Source organism: Phalacrocorax aristotelis, chromosome 2 (genome assembly GCF_949628215.1).
Source record: "Phalacrocorax aristotelis chromosome 2, bGulAri2.1, whole genome shotgun sequence".
Classification (NCBI taxonomy): domain Eukaryota; kingdom Metazoa; phylum Chordata; class Aves; order Suliformes; family Phalacrocoracidae; genus Phalacrocorax; species Phalacrocorax aristotelis.
The window spans coordinates 103,694,463-103,712,000 of record NC_134277.1 but is presented as its reverse complement, the minus strand read 5'-3'; positions in this window follow the sequence as shown (position 1 = coordinate 103,712,000).

Below are 17,538 nucleotides of genomic sequence, written 5' to 3'. Positions count from 1 at the left end.
TAAGTAATTTTCCCGAAATATTTCACACCACCCCATGCTGAATGCTACTGGAAAACTCCTACCAAAATTCTCAGGTGAATCAGTGGGTTTATGGAACAGCAGCAACGAAAAGGTATTGTGCTCTCTGTGTTAAAAAGTCTGGGCAAACTGAAGAGGAAGATGAACGGATGGTTGGGAGGGATGCAGGAAAGGAAACTGAGACTGAGAATTGAAGTAGGGTGCAGACGAGGTAGGCATGTGACCTGATACCTAAATTAAGAATGCTTGTTATCAGTGTTCAATCCAAGTAGAATAGTGTCTTCAAAATACTGGGTATTCATATCTCTTACTTGTACATACTACACTACCTTAGCCCTGTTTGTACAGTGAATTTGGTGGGTTTTAATCCCCTCTTTTCCACTAATTAGCCTTTGTCCTCATGCCATCTTCACTGAAAATGGAAGCAAAGGTATTAATTTAGTTGTGGGCCATTTGTAGGTTGCCTGTAACCTCTGCTGCATTCTCCCTCAATAGCACCTCCATTTCTTCATTCGGTGTTCTCTTTTTATTTAGACAGCTGATGAAATGGCTATTATTTGTTTTAATCTCCTTTGCAAGGTTTATCTCAGCTTAATTTTCCAGAAAACTTTCCTTTTGGGGATATTCTCACTTTATCCCTGTATTTCCTGCCTGAGAAAATAGCTTGCTTTAATGTTTAGACCCCTTTCTTGTTCTTTGAGTCCCAGCTTCATTCTAAATAACATAGTTTGAGGTGGTTGCTCATTCAGTTAAGTTTGGAGCCTTTCCTTGAAATCTCTTTCTTTTGCCTTGCAGTTTCTGCTCTGCTATTCAGGTGACTTGCTTAAGTAGCTTCATTAATCTCTGAGCGCTCGCATTTTCCTACTGAAGATATCTGACAGATAGCTCCCTTTGAGTCTTTCCTAATGAAAACATCCTTGATCTGACAAGGCTCTTGGTGCTGAAGATAGGCAGTAGATTCTTCACTTTTCTTTCCAGCCCCCAACTTACCCTACACTCCCTGGCATGCAGTTTACTCTTCCAGTTCCTAGATCACCTCTGGAGAGAGGCTTCCTGACTATCCTTTGCAGTCAGACAGACCTGCTTCTTCATGTGAACTTCAGCTCTCTCCCTTCTTTCTAAGTGCAATTCTTCTTTCTTAACTTCTTCTCACTGTTTACTGAATATCATTCTTGCTCCTTTTTCTGCTCTGGTTCCTGTCTCTCTTCTCTTATTTTATGTTTCAAAATTTTCTGCTTTCTTCCTTGGTGCCTCATCTTTTTGCCAGTTTGGAACTTGTCTTTTACAAATTATCTCAGGCAAAACTTCTTGCATCTATATCTCCTTGTGGTGCACAGTCAACATACACATACAACATGCTGTTTCTGCACCCGGCTGTTTTCACTCTCCCCCTGCATTGCCCGAGTCATTGTTAGGGTTGAACTTCTCCTTTTAAAGAAGGAAGAGATAACCCAATCTGCTCCAACCATTGGCTCTAATGAAAAATCCCATCTTTTGTGCTCCCTAATTCCCCAGCTCCCCAACTAAATGGTTGCCTCATTTAAAACCCTGGGTCTCGGGGAGCCCGGATTGATTGTTGCTCATATGTCCTGGGGAGAGAGGAGTCTGTTAATAGGCAAAATGTGAACTCCAAAAGCTTGCTATGGTTATCAGTTGTTAGAGTAGCTGTCCATAGGCATGAACAAGGTGAGATGTCCAGCCACCAGTGAAAAGGAAATGAAAATGTAACAAGGCAGGATCAGGATCAGATCCATGAACAGCACAGCTCTTTTCTCTTTCCAATCCTTTTATGACTAAAGCTTCCCAGCAGGGAGGAGACACACTGTATTATACTGAAAGATTAGACAGTTTGGTCCCTGATTTAAAGGGTGGGAAATACATGACTGGTGAGTAAACAAACAAATGTGCCAAGGTGGGAAGGAAGGAATCTGGATTTTCATCAGATGGCAACCCCAGTGACACCAGGAGTCGAAGGTAGGCCCTGTCTGATAGCAGAGACAGACAGCAGCAATTTGGTGTGGTAACCAAAGGAGAGAGAATTAAAAACTCCCTCCAAACCCCACAGCCCTTTACTGGCAACAGAGAAAGAAGTAAGTAAATAAATAAATAAATACCACCTTCCCCCAGTACCAAGAAAACCCCTCAGATAAAGGCTTATTAGGAGAGCAAGAAGAATGTGTTAGCAATAGCCAAGGGGGTTCAAAAAAAAGAAGAAAAGCATGTAAAATATATTAATGGAACAAAATGTACTGGAGAGAAAGTAGTCTCATTAATAAATGAGGAGGAAGATTAAATCAATGATGGTTCTAAAATGGGTAAACTACTGAAATGCTTTATAAAAAACTGTTAAACAAGAAAAATAAGGGAAGGAGAAATGGATAATTAAGAAGCAATGACAACTTTGTCAAAGCTATTGATGAAAAGCAGGTAAGAGAATACTTAAAACATCTGAATATATATACAGATCAGCAGGTGTGCATGCATTTCAGAGTGTTAAGGGAATTAGCTAATGAACTTACAGAAACACTGGCAATTACTTACAGAAAGTTACAGAGTGTGATGGGAAAGTACCAGAGGGCTGAGGAAAAAAAGCAAATGAAATACTGAACTTCTGAAAGGTAGGAAGTAAAAAAATGAAAAAAAAAAACCATCCAGGCACTAACTATTCAGTGGTCTGATTTCTATCACTGATAAAATAATGGCATGTATATCAAAATAGAAATTGAACCATAAGCACAATTAACAGCAAGGGTTTCTACAGAATAAACATGACAGACAAACCTTACTGCTTTTTGATCAAGTTACAAAAGTGGGCAAAAGAAGTGAGGGGAAGGTAATACATCTGGACTTTCCTGAAGCATGTAGTACAGGGTGTCCTAAAAACTTGAAGTATGAATTAATATTGATGTGAATGTCAGCATTGTCATGTAAACCAAGAGTGAACTGAAGGACCATAAAATAAGGAAAATGATAAATTGAGGTGTTGAATTATTGGGGGCTTCCTCCAGGGGACTACACAGGGATCTGGGCTAGGTCTAGTTTTACTTAACATTTTTGATAATGATGTGGGAAAGGGTGGAGGAGGATGAGGTGGAGAGTAGGAGACTGGGTTTCTACATGGTCTGCACTAAAGCAAAGTTGATAAGTGATGACAGTAAATAATAAAGAAATGATAAGCCTTTTAAATTACGGGCTGGGTGATGGTATGTAGGTGAGTGAAAATAAACCAGCAAAACTTGGTGCAGCTGTTCAGATGAGGGGTTACTGCATTCCAGCCTGGATGCAGAACATGTTCCCAAATAATATAAATTATTATTCAAAAAAGTAAAATGGGAAGATATTTCAAATGTAAAATTGAAAATGCTTCACTCTTAAGATGTCAAATCATGATGTTTTCTTATGGAAAAAGGAGATGAAACCAATGCCTTTGGTTTCCTGGCCCTCTGACAAGCCCCGGTGATGCTTTCCTTGTATATAGCACTGTTGAGGCTGCACCAAAAGTACTGTGTACAGTTTGGGACATGTCAATATCCAAATGCTGTCAAGAAATTGGAGACTGTCCAGAGAAGAGTAATCCAAATGATTAAGAGTCTCAGGGGATTCATTTATAAAGAGGGTTAAGTGAATTATATTTTGATTAGGAGTACATGTTAATGGTGAATAAGTAACAGAAAGAAATAAACACCAAGTAAGGGAACAGGATGATTTAGGATGGCCCCAGAGGTTTTGATGGGATGACGATCAAAAGAGAATAGAGACAGGATATCAAGAAGCATTCCTGAGCTGTGAGGGATTCTTGATTGTACATTTCCTCTTTTTTGATTCCAGAATGGGCTTCAGAAGAAACAGAGAAAGTTCTCACTTCTGGAGTTGTCATGTAGTACAGAGTAAAGGACTTCTCCAGCTGGGCAGGAAGGATCCTGCAGAGTGATCTAGTGAGTCTCTCCACCTTTAAGTTCTCCTATCTCAGTACCGAGGTGGGAAGCCACCATTCCCAGTGAGTTGGCCCCATGTGGTTTCCATTCCCCAAAGCACTCATCCGGCAGTGTTACCTTAATCCTGACTAATGAGCAGATCAGCCAGTAAAGGAACACCCAGGGGTGACTGAATGGGTGAGGAACTGCATTAGCTGATCAGTCCTGTCGTTTATTTATTTATAAAAATAAAAAGACAGTCTGCTGCTATTGTGTACATCTGCTGTCAGTGTTTGGCCATGACTGCAAAGACAAAATCAAAAGACAGCAAGGTACAAAATGACAAATGCAAGAACCTGGAGCCACACTTAATGAAAACAGTGTAATAAGTCACTTTTCTCTAACTAGTATCTGAGAAAATGCTTAATTTTTTTCCCAAGATGTGCCAGCAGTTTGAACAGGCTTATAAATTCAGAACTGAAAGTGTACATGGTCTGAAGAAATTTCATTTTTAAGGAAAATATTCCGTTCCTATTGGCAGGCATAAAAACATTCCCATTGATTTGGGGTCAAGGCTTCAATCATTTCTGCCACTACGTGTCCTACTGTATTTGCTTCTGAGGTGCTTAAAGTATTTCTGTAGTATGCATTAATGACTAACAACTCACTTGGATAAAAAGGCTGATACCTGTCCTGTTTGTTTAAACTGAGATTCATCTCAGAAAATGGGACTGTGAACAAAAGTGTAATCTTAGATTTCCAGTCAGAACTGTGTGCTTGGAGTTAACATCTATTTTTATCACCTGTATTGCTAGCTGTGCAGCCAGACCTCCTTGCTAGAATTAAGGTTAGACTTTACAATCAAATATGGGAATATTTCCTTTTAGTGCAGGTCTCAAACATCTCCTTTGGTTTAATATTAGGCTAATTCCTATATATTAATCAGCTATGTGTTGAAATGCTGCCTTAATATTAGAGTGCCTTAATGACTGCTCCATCAAGGAGAGAAGGGCTGTAGGGTGGCTCTTCCTGGTGCATCTCCAGAAATGCACAGCCCGGTTCAGCCCAGATGCTCCCTACACGCTGGGCAAGCTTAAGCCTGCCACCTGCTAGGTCCCGTGTCACTGCGGGCAGCTGGGCTGGGGCATGGGGAGGTATATTGCTTTGGCTACATAGCAGTGATTGGCACCACTGCTGACTGAGAGTGCACGTGACTGCTTTCTAAATTGGGTGTTAGGAACAGCCTAATAGATTCTTTTTTGTTTCTGTCCTCTTTGTGTCTCATAGTTCCTAAAAAGGTCTCCTCTGCCTTAGCCCTTCTTTGCTAATATATGTAGACCATAGTTTCACTTGGAGAGAGAATTGACATTTTGCATTAAAATCTGAGGCCTGCTTTGTTAATATTAATTATTGTTAATTTGCAAGTGCTGAATATTGTGGACTTTGTAATGTATGCATGGCGGTCCTTGTAACACATCCACTTTGCAGGTGTCAGGTGCCTGGCAGCACACGATGAAAGAAAACAATGTATGTGTAGACATTTTCAGTCCTTACGCCCTGAAATGGGAAAGGATTGGCCAAAAGTTTAGGCTGTATTTGGACTCTGGGCAGCGTCCAGTACATGGGTATTATGGCAGGTCTTCTTCTTGCTACAGTATGTCAGCCTCCTGCTTGCATGTGCTTCCTACTGCTGCTGCTGTTCAAAACCACATCCAGCCCCCAAGAAACTCTCCTCAGAAAAGATGCCTGGATATAGTACTATAAAAAGGATGTATATTCCAATTTAAAATATGCACAGATCATTCACCGAGGTAGCAACCATTCTTCTTCCCTTCCCCCAAGATAAGAGTGTAAATCACATCTTCTCAACAAGGCAGGTAGTGAGGATGACAAAATTCTTACATTCCTAAAGTGTTATTGGAGAAAAAATGTCACCTCCATGCATAATTGCATAACTTTACTACCTGTCATTTTCTATCAATCAAAAAAATGTTATACTTGAATTTGAGGACAAACATGTCTAATAAGATTTTAGATTGACAGCTGAACGGCTGTACTCAACCTTATTTTAACTTTATTTTTTGTTGTTGTTCACTAGATCAACATAGAGAGTATTATACCAAAGTTAAGGGAAACAAATACTCAGGTATATTAATCCCTCATGCACACTTTACCTCAAAAAAATAGAATTTTTTTCCCCTGTAGGTTTTGTTAGTCATATCCCTTCAGTCGCACCAGTGCTGCAGCAGGAGTCTAATGTTTCTTCCTTTGTATTTCCAGTACAGTGTTGCCAGATTTTGTTTCAATTATCAGAGAAAGGTGTTTGATGGCTTGTAAGCAGTGCCATTGCCCTCAGCACAGCAGTGGCTCCTCCAGTGGCACCCCACTTCCCCCTGACCCCCCTTCTCCTGGAGCAGGGCTCCGGTTTGATGTTCTTTGAGTGGAACATCTGGCTCCCCATACAACAGCCCACATTCCTCACCTCAGCATTTGGTCCCTCCTCCCTGGGCCCTGTTGTTCAGGGTATGCAACAGTCTTTAATTCTGCATATTGGAGATTTATTCCCCTGCACTGGTGGTGAGTAGAGGATCTGACTCTTTCTCCTTTCAGGTTACTCTGTGTTAAACAGAAACCTCTCTCCTGTCTCCACATATTGCTTTCTGTCTCTATCCACATCTACATCCTTCTTGACTGCCTCCTGGAAATCCCAAGGAACATCTTCCAACCACTGGTTTTCTGCCTTGAAGCTGTTTGTGCTCTACCTTGGTGTCCTCTCCATATTTCTTCTTGACTTTTCCCAGACCCTTTTTGTGACCCTGAATAGGTCACAAAGAACCTGTTTTTCTGTTTCGGTCCTTTTTCTTCTTTGTGTTCATTTTCAGTCAGGTAAAGTACTCCTCTGATCTGGGTTTCATCTTTGGTGGGACCTAACTCAACCTCTAGTGCATTAGGTGTGGTCTGGCTCTGGTGAATTCTTTCTAAGCCATCACAAGTGCTCCAGAACAGGCTCTAAAATCAGGAAGAGGGCACCAGGACCTCTTTAGTACAAATGCACAGGGATACAGAGGTAGACATCTAATCTTGGCCATCTTCTTCAGTTTCTTTCAGTTCTGTGTGTGAAACCACCATTCCATCCTTCTGAATAAGGTATGCCTGGATGCAGGGTAAAGTTAGAGAGAGGGGAGGGAAGACTGGTTTCTTTTGGAAGAAAAATGTCTTGCTACAGCTTCACACAAATAACATGATTATTTCCCATCAGAGGATCTCAAAGCATTCACAGGTTAAACCTTACATCCCTCCAACTCTGCAGGGAGGCCACGGTGACCTCCCTGTACTTGCACTGAGAAAGCAGCTATTACAGGGATGCCACTCCCTTCCATGAACATCTTGGTCAGCAATGATTAGGATCAGGTGAGAAGCTGGACTGTACCCTGCTCCCAGTTACTCAGTGTGCTGTCATAGAGCAGACACCCCAGGGCAGCTACTGCAGATTTTATATGGTTGATCCACTTTTTTTCTCCTTTGCAGAAAGAAGCAAAGACTGGATGGGGATTTTGTGCCTACAGTTGCAATGAGTATTGTGAAAGCAGTAGGGATAGAGGTTCCCAAAGTTAATCTTCGTTTTGCTAATTGACACTTCAGAAACATTGACACTGAGGTAGCCTGGGTTTGGGTGTGAGTGACACAAGCCTTCCTGGAGGGTGAAGGACAAGATCTTATCCCATGCCGTGCTGTGTGCTCGCTGTAGTTAGACATAAGCTGGGTATGCTTCTACATGTAGAAATGACATCCTCGATTGTAGTGGAGGTCCCAGCAATTCCTGCTCTGCTTCTGAAGCAACACAGTGTGTGCTATATGTTGCTCACTGCTTGTGGCAAAGCCACAAATGAGTCTCCAGATATTTCTCTTGGGGAAGTGTCATTACTGGAATGATGTTTATCTTCCAAACTCTTTAACACATCCTTTTTGAGGTCCAGAAATTGTTTGGCCTAACTTAATGACAAATGAGCAACTATTTTAAAAAGCCTTCATATCTGCAAGAATAACCAAGGAGCCAGATGTCAAAGTGCTATCAGCCAAAGTCACAATTAAGTGCAAACCACAGTTTCTATAGAAGGCACAATTAATTGCAGGCACAAAATTATGACTGCAAATGGGTGGTCATTAAGAAAAAAAAAAAAGAATGAGGTGAGACATTCTGGTCATTCATGCTATTATTTAAATTAACAATAAATAGTAAACATTTTTGCTTTGCAGGATATTTCACGTTCAGTCTTTAAAAACCCTTACAAACCACAGTGGCCCTGTGTCATAATATTCAGTGAAAGGGAAAATGCTAAGACTCATGGGAAAGTATAAAATTGAATTAAACTTATTTAGCCCTGATATCCTACATACTGCTCAGGCCAGATCTTTTCTCACTGAGAAGAACAGTCTTCTGACAAAATTGGAAGAGGGTATTTACTTTACTGTTTCTTCTCTGCTAGGATATTCGTATTTCCAAATGTTTATGATTTGAATTAAAGGTACTCCCATAAAAGTGGTCCATAGCAGGTAGGTTTTCTAGGGCCCCTTTGCTAGTGCAGCGGGTTTAGAATGGTGCTGAGGAAGACCCACAGGACCACATATCCCTGGAGGAGCTGTGTCCTGGCTGGGCCCTCCAATATGCCTTTCCAAAAGCAATTTCCTGCGTCCCCTGCAAACAGTGACCAGAAACCGTCTTTCTCAAAGGCGAAATGTTGTTAAGGTCTGCGCACGCGAGAAACAGTCAGTCTTTGTGCAGCCAGAGGCAGAGGGTTGGAAGGGGCTTTGCTTTCTTTCGGTGACTTATGAAAACGTTCCACCAGCTGTAGCTCCACCTCTCCATGGAAAATATTAGACGATGGGATCATGCTGGCCAGATTTGTCTGCCTGTCAGGCTTCAGGATCAGAAGCACAGTGGCAGAAGCCCAAGAAACTCTCACAGCAGAGTGTACCTGCCTTCTTCTGGTCTCTCCCCGAGCTGTCCTCGCACCTCATGAATATCCTGCCAGGGGCTGGGGAAAGGGTAGATGGAAAGGCTGTCAGAGAGGCCTTGGGGATGGAGCAGAAGATGGAGGGGATCAAACGAAGTAGGGAGGGGGCAGGGAGCTCTTGCCCACTACATGACAGGCAGATGCAGGCAGGTGAGCCACTTTTTCCACTGACAGCAACCTGGCTGCATCCTCTGCCTGCAACCGGCACCCTTCCCCTGCAGAGCGGCAGAGAGTTATGGCTGTGTGTTTTATCCCTGTCCACGTTTTCTCTGCCAGCCAGAGCTGGAGGTTGTGCACACGGGGCTGGAGGCTGAGCTGTGGGGAGACGTACCCAGGTGAAAGGCTGCTCCGTGCGGATGAACCCCTGAGGCACTCCCGCAGCATCGCCTCTGCTGCTGCTCAGCTTTGTGCCTGCATTTTGGCAACCTTTTTTTCCCTCTTCAGTCCATTTAATTGTAATGCTTGGGTAGGAAAGGCTTCTCAGGGTTCCGCTTCTCTGCGGTTAAAGTAGGACATCTGCCCAAAATGGGACGGTTTTCAAAAAATCTTAATAAAAATATAATCAAACCCATCCAATGTTTCTTATTTTGTCCATTACATCATCAGCCGCATCTGTTTTCAGTGTTTCATGGGGTTGCACTGGAACTGATACTGTGGGGCAGAAACTGGTGATCCCCCGACTTTGCTAGTGAATCTGCAGAAAGAAGGAGTGAGCTGAAAGAGCCCTTTCTTTGCTTAGGATTGCTGTAAATTTCAGGCATGAGTATTTGTGCTGAGCTTCCGCAGTTCCTGTTGACACCGGTTTTGGTGAAGGGTATATGCAGCAGAAATCTTATGACTCTTAGTATCACAAAGCTTTAGATATTGCTCTTAGGACCACACCTGAAACGAGGTCTTGCTACAGCCTGCATGTCATTACACTGCATTTCTTTCATATTGAGATGCCAAAATTACATTGCTAAATTATAAGTACTTTACATAATCCCAGAATGCAACATGGGAAAGCTTTCAAAATAAAAATGAATAATAAGATCAGCATTTATTGGTTTTTTCCTCCTACGTTGCCACTGAAAATTCTCATTGGTGTGGCTTTATATGAATAGTTCTCCAGAAGTAAATTATGAGCAAAATTCAAAGCCACCATAAATTAAATGTGCTTTTTTCCTGCTTTGGTGTACAAGACTTTCCATTAAGCTAGCCCCATATAATATACCTTGGATGTGTTCAAGAAAGCCCTGTAAATTATAGTAAGTATTTAAAATGGTAAGTAGACATTGAAAAAGGCCACATTAGGATTAATGAATGAAAGGGTTGATACTGAAAATGCACTTGTAAATAAATAACATGAAAAGTAAAGATGACACACTGTTAGGTTAGAGTTACAAGTGGGAGTATGATGATAAATCACACGGCTCTTTGTCAGAGAGTCACATGTGGGTGCATGCACTCCATAGTCCCTTTCTTCCCTTCCCCCCAAACACAATGTCTCCCTCCCCTTGCCCCACTCGCTGCACCTCCAGGAGACTGATGGAACTTGTCTTTGCTTTCAGTGCTGACTTTCTGTGCTGCTGGGCTGTGGAGTTTGCTACCTGTTAGGAGCAAAGCTTGCCTTTCATTGCTTTTGCTGGGACTTGCTATATCTATTCTGGTAATAAAATGCACGTTGCTGACAGCAGGTGTTTGCCACGGGTGTGGCTGAGCCTGGATTCACTGCTGCTGTTCACAGGGGTGTTGGGTACTTGGGTGTTTTACCTCCCCTAGCAGCTCTCTTTGGCAGCGAGCTGTCTTGGGATCGGAGCTGGGTAGCAAGAGGTGAGTGGGGGAAAGCTGAGGATGATGTGCAATGTGGTGTGGGGGATGCAGGGCTTCCAGCCCACTGCAGTTAGTGAAGGAGAAAGCTTCTTCCCCCCTCCCACCCCTCTGTGAGTCCTGGGCTTAATGTGTGCCTGGTTGTGACACAACACAGCTGGGTTTGTAGCAGCAATGCCATGAGCAAGGTCTGAGGTCTGGTGACGGTGGAAACCTTAATTGAAGCTCTCTGCCTTGGGTTGAGCAAGTTCTCAGAAAATGCACCAAAACCCCAAAACCCAGAGAGGAAAAAGCTTTCCTCCCAAGCAAGATTTTTCCATGTTTTCATTGCACCAGCCATAAAGGCCATATATACTGATTGCAGATACTGGCGTCATCACATCTTGTATCTCATATCATATCATCTGTGGGAGCAGTTCTGTGCAGCTTGTTCTGGCTCACCGCTGAAATAGCTCACAGACTGCGATCCAAAAGCGTGGAGCAAAAATGAAATGGGGGGGTTGTGAGACCAGAAAACATATGTGCGTCAGTACTTGCAGATCACCTGGGTTGAGGAAAGCATCTGCCTAATTACATTAGGGTTTACATGTCTGAGAGAACATGTATAAGGTAAGTAGACCTTAAGCAGCTGGGATCAGAAAGTCCACATTAAGGTTACTTCTGCTCTGAAATGATATGATGTGGCTGCGTGCAATCAGATTCTGGCTCCTAGTGACACAGGGCAAGTCCAAAATGTGATGTCCTTAAAGGAAGTACTCTGGATGCAGAATGGTGCAAGACAGGATCAGGCTGTGGCATGTACACTACATGAAGTGATGGGTGGGTACATTTTTATAACCTGATTTTACTTCCCTCCATAGTATTCAATTTTATCCACATAGGTCCATTGAGAAAACAAGGTTCTGCTCTCAGTGAAGTGTTTATGGGCCCATACAGCCAAAGGAATACCTTTTATGTGCCTGTGGCACTTTGAATATCTTTGAATGGGAAGGAATCTTTGTGGGCAAGAATAAATCCACATACTTTTTGGTCTGCCATGCAAGGAAGGGCATAGCAGCAGTCAGTGCCACCTAAATCTTTGCCAGACCCCAGGGAAGGATTTAAGTTCAGGTTCCCTATTTGAGTAAGCACTAGGAACAAATGGTAACATAAAGGTTAGTTGAAGATTATAAATAGGATAATAAATGCAGAAGGAAGGATTATACTACCACATTAGAAATCATTTGAAGGGAAGGTAGAAACTCTCATGCCTTGCAGTAATTTTTGAGTGCCCAGATTGATGGTAATCTATCTGTGTTATTTATTATAGAGATATATGTTTTGAAATAATTTTTTAAAAGAGCTTTTTTAAATTATTAGAGCTACAAATAGAGTAGAGCACCAAAACTCTAATAGGCTGAAGTAGAATGTTAATGGTGTAGATATAAATATTTGCTGTGGAGATGTGTCTGAGAACACCCGATCAGCTGAGAGAGGAAAAGAACATGTTTCTCATGTGGCCAGTATTAGCTAAGTAATTTGGCTTACGTTTTTGAATACTCCTGATTAACTCTTTTATGAAAAACACTTTATCTGTCAGATAAACTCAGATAATTGGTAAAAAGAAAGAAACCACAGACCATCCATAGATAGACTGTGAGCAGAAAGAGGTAAAGTAGTCCATCTGCTTTGAACTCCTCATTCATCTCAGTGCAGTTCATAAAACCAAAAAGTCAGAGAGTGTGTAGTAAAAGAAGGGCTTAGGAGTTGAGATGGCAGAAAGGGAGTAACGGTCTCTGCTCTTTATTGGTCTCTGTAACCAGAGTCTGTGGGTGCCTCACAGCCTTCACTTCTGCACCCTGTGGCATAGATACAGTGGCATCTAACAAGCAGAAGCAAAAGCAAAATTACAAACATCTGCCTGAGCTGAGTAGCATCACTTATGGTTGACCTGATGGAAGACACTTTCCACGTGAAAAAAAACTTTCCAGTTTTCAAGTGGAGTAGTGGTTTTTGCATCCGTGCCATGTTAACCCAACTGTACAGGGCTAGCTTTGCTGTCTGCACACACCGCTGCAGTTGAGTTATGTGGAGGTGTCCTGCCACATGTCCATGTGTTTGCAGTCAAACTGGATTGCTATCCTTCCCCTTTGGATACACCTGGTCAGAAGCTTGAGGGTGCAAGCTCTCTGTGAGTTGGTACATAGAATCACAGAATCATAGAATGGTTTGAGTTGGAAGGGACCTTTAAAGGTCACCTAGTCCAACCCCCCCTGCAGTGAGCAGGGACATCTTCAACTAGATCAGGTTGCTCAGAGCCCCGTCCAACCTGACCTTGAATGTTCCTAGGGATGGGGCATCTACCACCACTCTGGGCAACCTGTGCCAGTGTTTCACCAACGTCATAGTAAAAAATTTCTTCCTTATATCCAGTCTAAATCTACCCTCCTTTAGTTTAAAACCATTATGCCTTGTCCTGTCACAACAGGCCTTGCTAAAGATGCAAGGCCTTGTACGCTATTGCCTTCTAGCTAAGACATATACATCTAATATCAAGGTAAGTGTAGCGGCAAAGGGTCCAACGTGTTTTTCACAGAGAAACTAATGGGAGCTTTGCACTGCAGCTTCACTGCTGCTGTCACTCATGTTCAGCCACGCAAGCTAATGTGGGTGACCATAGCTGTGCTCTGATTACCTCCCTTCCTTCTGTTGTGCAGGTAGATTTTCTGCTGTGTGTTGAACTTTCAAATGGGGTATCAGTGAGTGCTGTGGCAATGGCAAAGGTGGTATTGGGTGAGGTATCAACAGCAGTGGTGTCCGACACAGCAAAGGAGAGCAACCAGAGTCAGGATAACAAGCAAAATTGTCATGGGATGGTCCAGGAAGGAAGGTACTAGTCATGATCATGGACGGAACAGGAAAAGGGAGCAGAGGTGGTGACCCTGATGCCACTGAAGGTTGAGGAAGATGTGGGCAACAGAAACCCATGTTTTCATTAATAAACATGTCATAATGTCACTGCCTGGGAAGGGATTGGAGCAGGAGCCAAATGAGAAGACAAACAAGGGAGCAAAGGGGAGAACTACAACAGCAGTAGGATTTTGCAGTAGGCACTGAGGATTTCCAAAGGACAATCTCCATTAGTTGGAGTTCCACACTCCTTTTTACCTTAGTCTGGTTGAGAAATCCTGCAAGGAAGATCTCATTACAACCTGTCATATGTTTGGGCTGGGCAGCCAGTCTACTTACTGCTTTCAAAACACACCTGAAATGCTGGGAAGCCCCAGGGAGCTGCCTGGTTGTGCTGATGAGAAAGGCATTTGAGGAGCAGGCTTGGCTCTCAGGTCTCAGGGCATGGATGGCTCAGGGTGGTGAGGATGGCCTTCTTCCGCTGCCTCGTTCCCCACAGTGCTTTTGGCAGGTGACACTTCCAACCTTGGTTACGCTGGTAACACTCCAGTAGTTTTGTAAGCCACTGAGCAATCCCCGTGAACTTGAGCTCAGCTTTGTATCTGTGCTTTTAAAAGGTTTCATTGTATTTTAAGGGCATGTTTGTTTCTTTTTGTGAATATGAGAGCTTTTTACCTGCTTCTCCCACTCTCAGGCTTTCAGACTATGAGATTAGTTTAGCAATCAGGAAATTACTAACATCATCCTAATTTTAGTATTGTTCATGCATTGCAAAGCAACTTGCTACACAAGAAAAAAACTACATTTGAGCAATATTGGTGCAATATGTCAGACGTGTAGCAATATTCTCTGTGATTATCACCCCATACAATTTTCAAAGCGGTGATGAATTGTGACAGATCCTCCTCTGAAATAACCCAGCATAGTTTATGAAATCAGTGGAAGTATATCAGCTTACATCAGCTAAGAATCTGGGCTACATTTCTAGCTTTCTGCTAATATTTTTTACGATGGAAACGAGTACCTGAGATGAACTAAGAGTTAACCTCTCTAGGTGCACTTTATATTGCTCTTGTGGGAAACCCTAGATATGTTTCAAAGTTACTTAAACAAGGAGATGCAGCCACTATGTATTGAAAATTAATAACATCCCTGGTAAAGTCTGGCATGAATAGAGGAGAAACTTCCCCCATTTGTAGCAAGGATTAGGGAGTCCAGGGGCAGTTACTGAATTTCCAAACTGGCAAGTGAAGGAACTTTTAGACGTGATGGCAACAGAAAGCACTGTACTTGTTACATTTTTTTTTACACAAGCAATTTTCTTTTACCTAGACGTACAATTTCAGTGTGCTCACAAACATTTTTGTAATAGATATTTAAAATCACAGTGAAATTGTAGTAACATGGGATCGATTACAATACCATCGGTGCCATTTAAGCTTTACAGCGAAAGACCACTGTTTCTGTGTGTGAATAACTGAGCGTGGGGATTAGCAAAGTGTGAATTAGCGCAGTTCTGCTGACTGGCTAAAAGGATACATATCCCTTTTCCTTGTCATTTAGAGGTGAAGAGGAGATAATTCAGAAAAGACCAAGTTACTGACACTTTTAATAATAAAGTAACACTTCAGAATGGTGGTGCAAGATGAACCATTTGTAATGACCAGTGTAACAATGTGAGAGACACGTGTCATGAGCTTCTCCCTCTGTTAACATATCTGAGACTGTTCAGCAGTTACCATCCTTTAGGAGCTTTTCTAGTAATTTCTTTTTATTTATATATATGTCTTTTTCCAAATCTGCCAAAAAATACTATTTAAAAAGACCACACAGAGAACCAACCTACCTTACACAAATGTCTTGTGGGAAATAGTCATGTAAATTTTGATTCACTGAATGCACAAAAGAAGGAGGCCACCGCCTAAGAAATGGATGACAGCATCTGAAAGTGGTTCCAGCATTTTAAAAGCAATTATGGGAGGTAGATTTATGCACAAAACCTGCTCTGTACATTAACTAAATTTGTGGGTTTAATCACTGGAAGGAGAAAACCAGCTATGAAATACCCAAAGTAACAGGTCATTGTAGATATTCCCCTGAGGACATAATTTGTGTCAGTGTGTGTAGACAGGACTATGCGTATGTGTTGCAGAAGTGACAAAGGAAAAAAGTCGGTGAACATCCTCAAAAAGCAAATACAGGAGAATGCTGGAATATATGGCTTCCTGAATAAAGAAAATAAAGCTGTGACTATGTGAAGATTTCTTAGTATGGGAATGGCAAAGGAGTAACGCATTCTTCACTCCGATGGAAATTAATGGACCATGCATTCCTCATTCTCAGTCTATTTGAGGCTGCAACAGGGGATATCACATCTGGCAAAACTACTTTCAGTCATGTTATACCACTTATAACATCATCTGGACCTTAGGAAACAGCTTTCTGAAAATAAGGAATGCTGTACAGTACCTGACATTAGCCCTGTTGAAAGGTACTGATAAGTTGCAGAGGCCTAAGAAATTAAGGGCCACATTTACATGGAATTTCCCTGCACTTTATTACAGTCAATTCCCTGGTTTTGCAATTTTAACTGCCCTTTGCCCTTAAGTGCCTTCCCCAGGGTGAGTAGGGGGTGCTCGTTTGTGAAAGGGAACCAAATCAGTCAGAAAGGAGAGCATCTGGGACAGCAACAGAAGAACACTGCACACCCAGAAACATTACAAAATCTGGTATAAATTGAGAGCATTCATTATTAATAGAAATACTATTTTCAAACTATGTCGCACTTTCATCTCTGAGGATTTCACATGCTATAGTCCTGATCCTGCGTTTGTAGTCCTAACTCCCACAGTTAGCTTGATCAGATTTGATGGAATTAGTGGTGTGAAGAGGATGCACACTTTATAAAGCTTTGCAGAACTTGGTCATAGACACAAACAACATCATAAAATCTTAACTGCTGCTGGGACGGAGGGCACTGTCCTCTAGATTTTTCCATATATTCTGCAATTACCTTGCAGGAGGGGGTTGTTTTGGCAGTGGATGGTGATTTTTTTCAAAAGCGCCTTAGGACTCGTAAGGTGTTCACAAAGCAGAGAAGAGCCCTGGCCCGTTAGTACCTGCGGGTGAGGGAGGCTCGCATGCAGCACTGCATTGCACGTGCAGGGTACATATTTACCTCCTCATTCCTGCTTTAGAAAAAGTGTGAAATGGCAACAGTGTGATGTCCAGGAATACCTGAAATAAAATGAACAGAGCCCCATAGTCCAGGAGCTGGTCAGAACTGGCTGGTGTTCATAGACCAAGCTGATGGGAGATTTGGAAATGCAAAAGGGAGGAAGGAAAGTCTGAACATCTTAAAATCTCCTACCGGAGCACACCGGAGTAATGACTGTGGGTAAAGGCTTAGGGTTTGCCTTCAAACCAGAGTGTGATTCTGAGTCAAAATACCAGATCTGTGCATCCCTAGGGACAGGGGCCTTTTAAACCAACACCTCCATCCAAATATGTTCATCTGGCATCATCTGGTGTCTGGCATCAGCTAGCTTAACCATCCCAGGCAGGTGATCATAAACTAATGCAGAAACTCTTGTGTTTGTGTGTGGGTGTGGGTATGTGGGTAGGGCTAAAAGGGTTACCAAGTGCTCCGTCCAGGGGTCAGTAGATTAGTGGCTGAGATAGACAGTTATCTACAGTGGCATGAGGTTTATCACCCAAAGTAAACTTATGCCCTTATTAAAAATGTACAAAGATGTTCATTTCTGCTATAGGATTATAACGTGCACTTTTTTTATTATTATTATGTTTAGTTGTTTCCAATGTTGGTTATAAAATGTCCCTGGTGTCCTGTCCTGCACCCGTGATTGTAAAAATATTTAAAGTCACAGAACGGA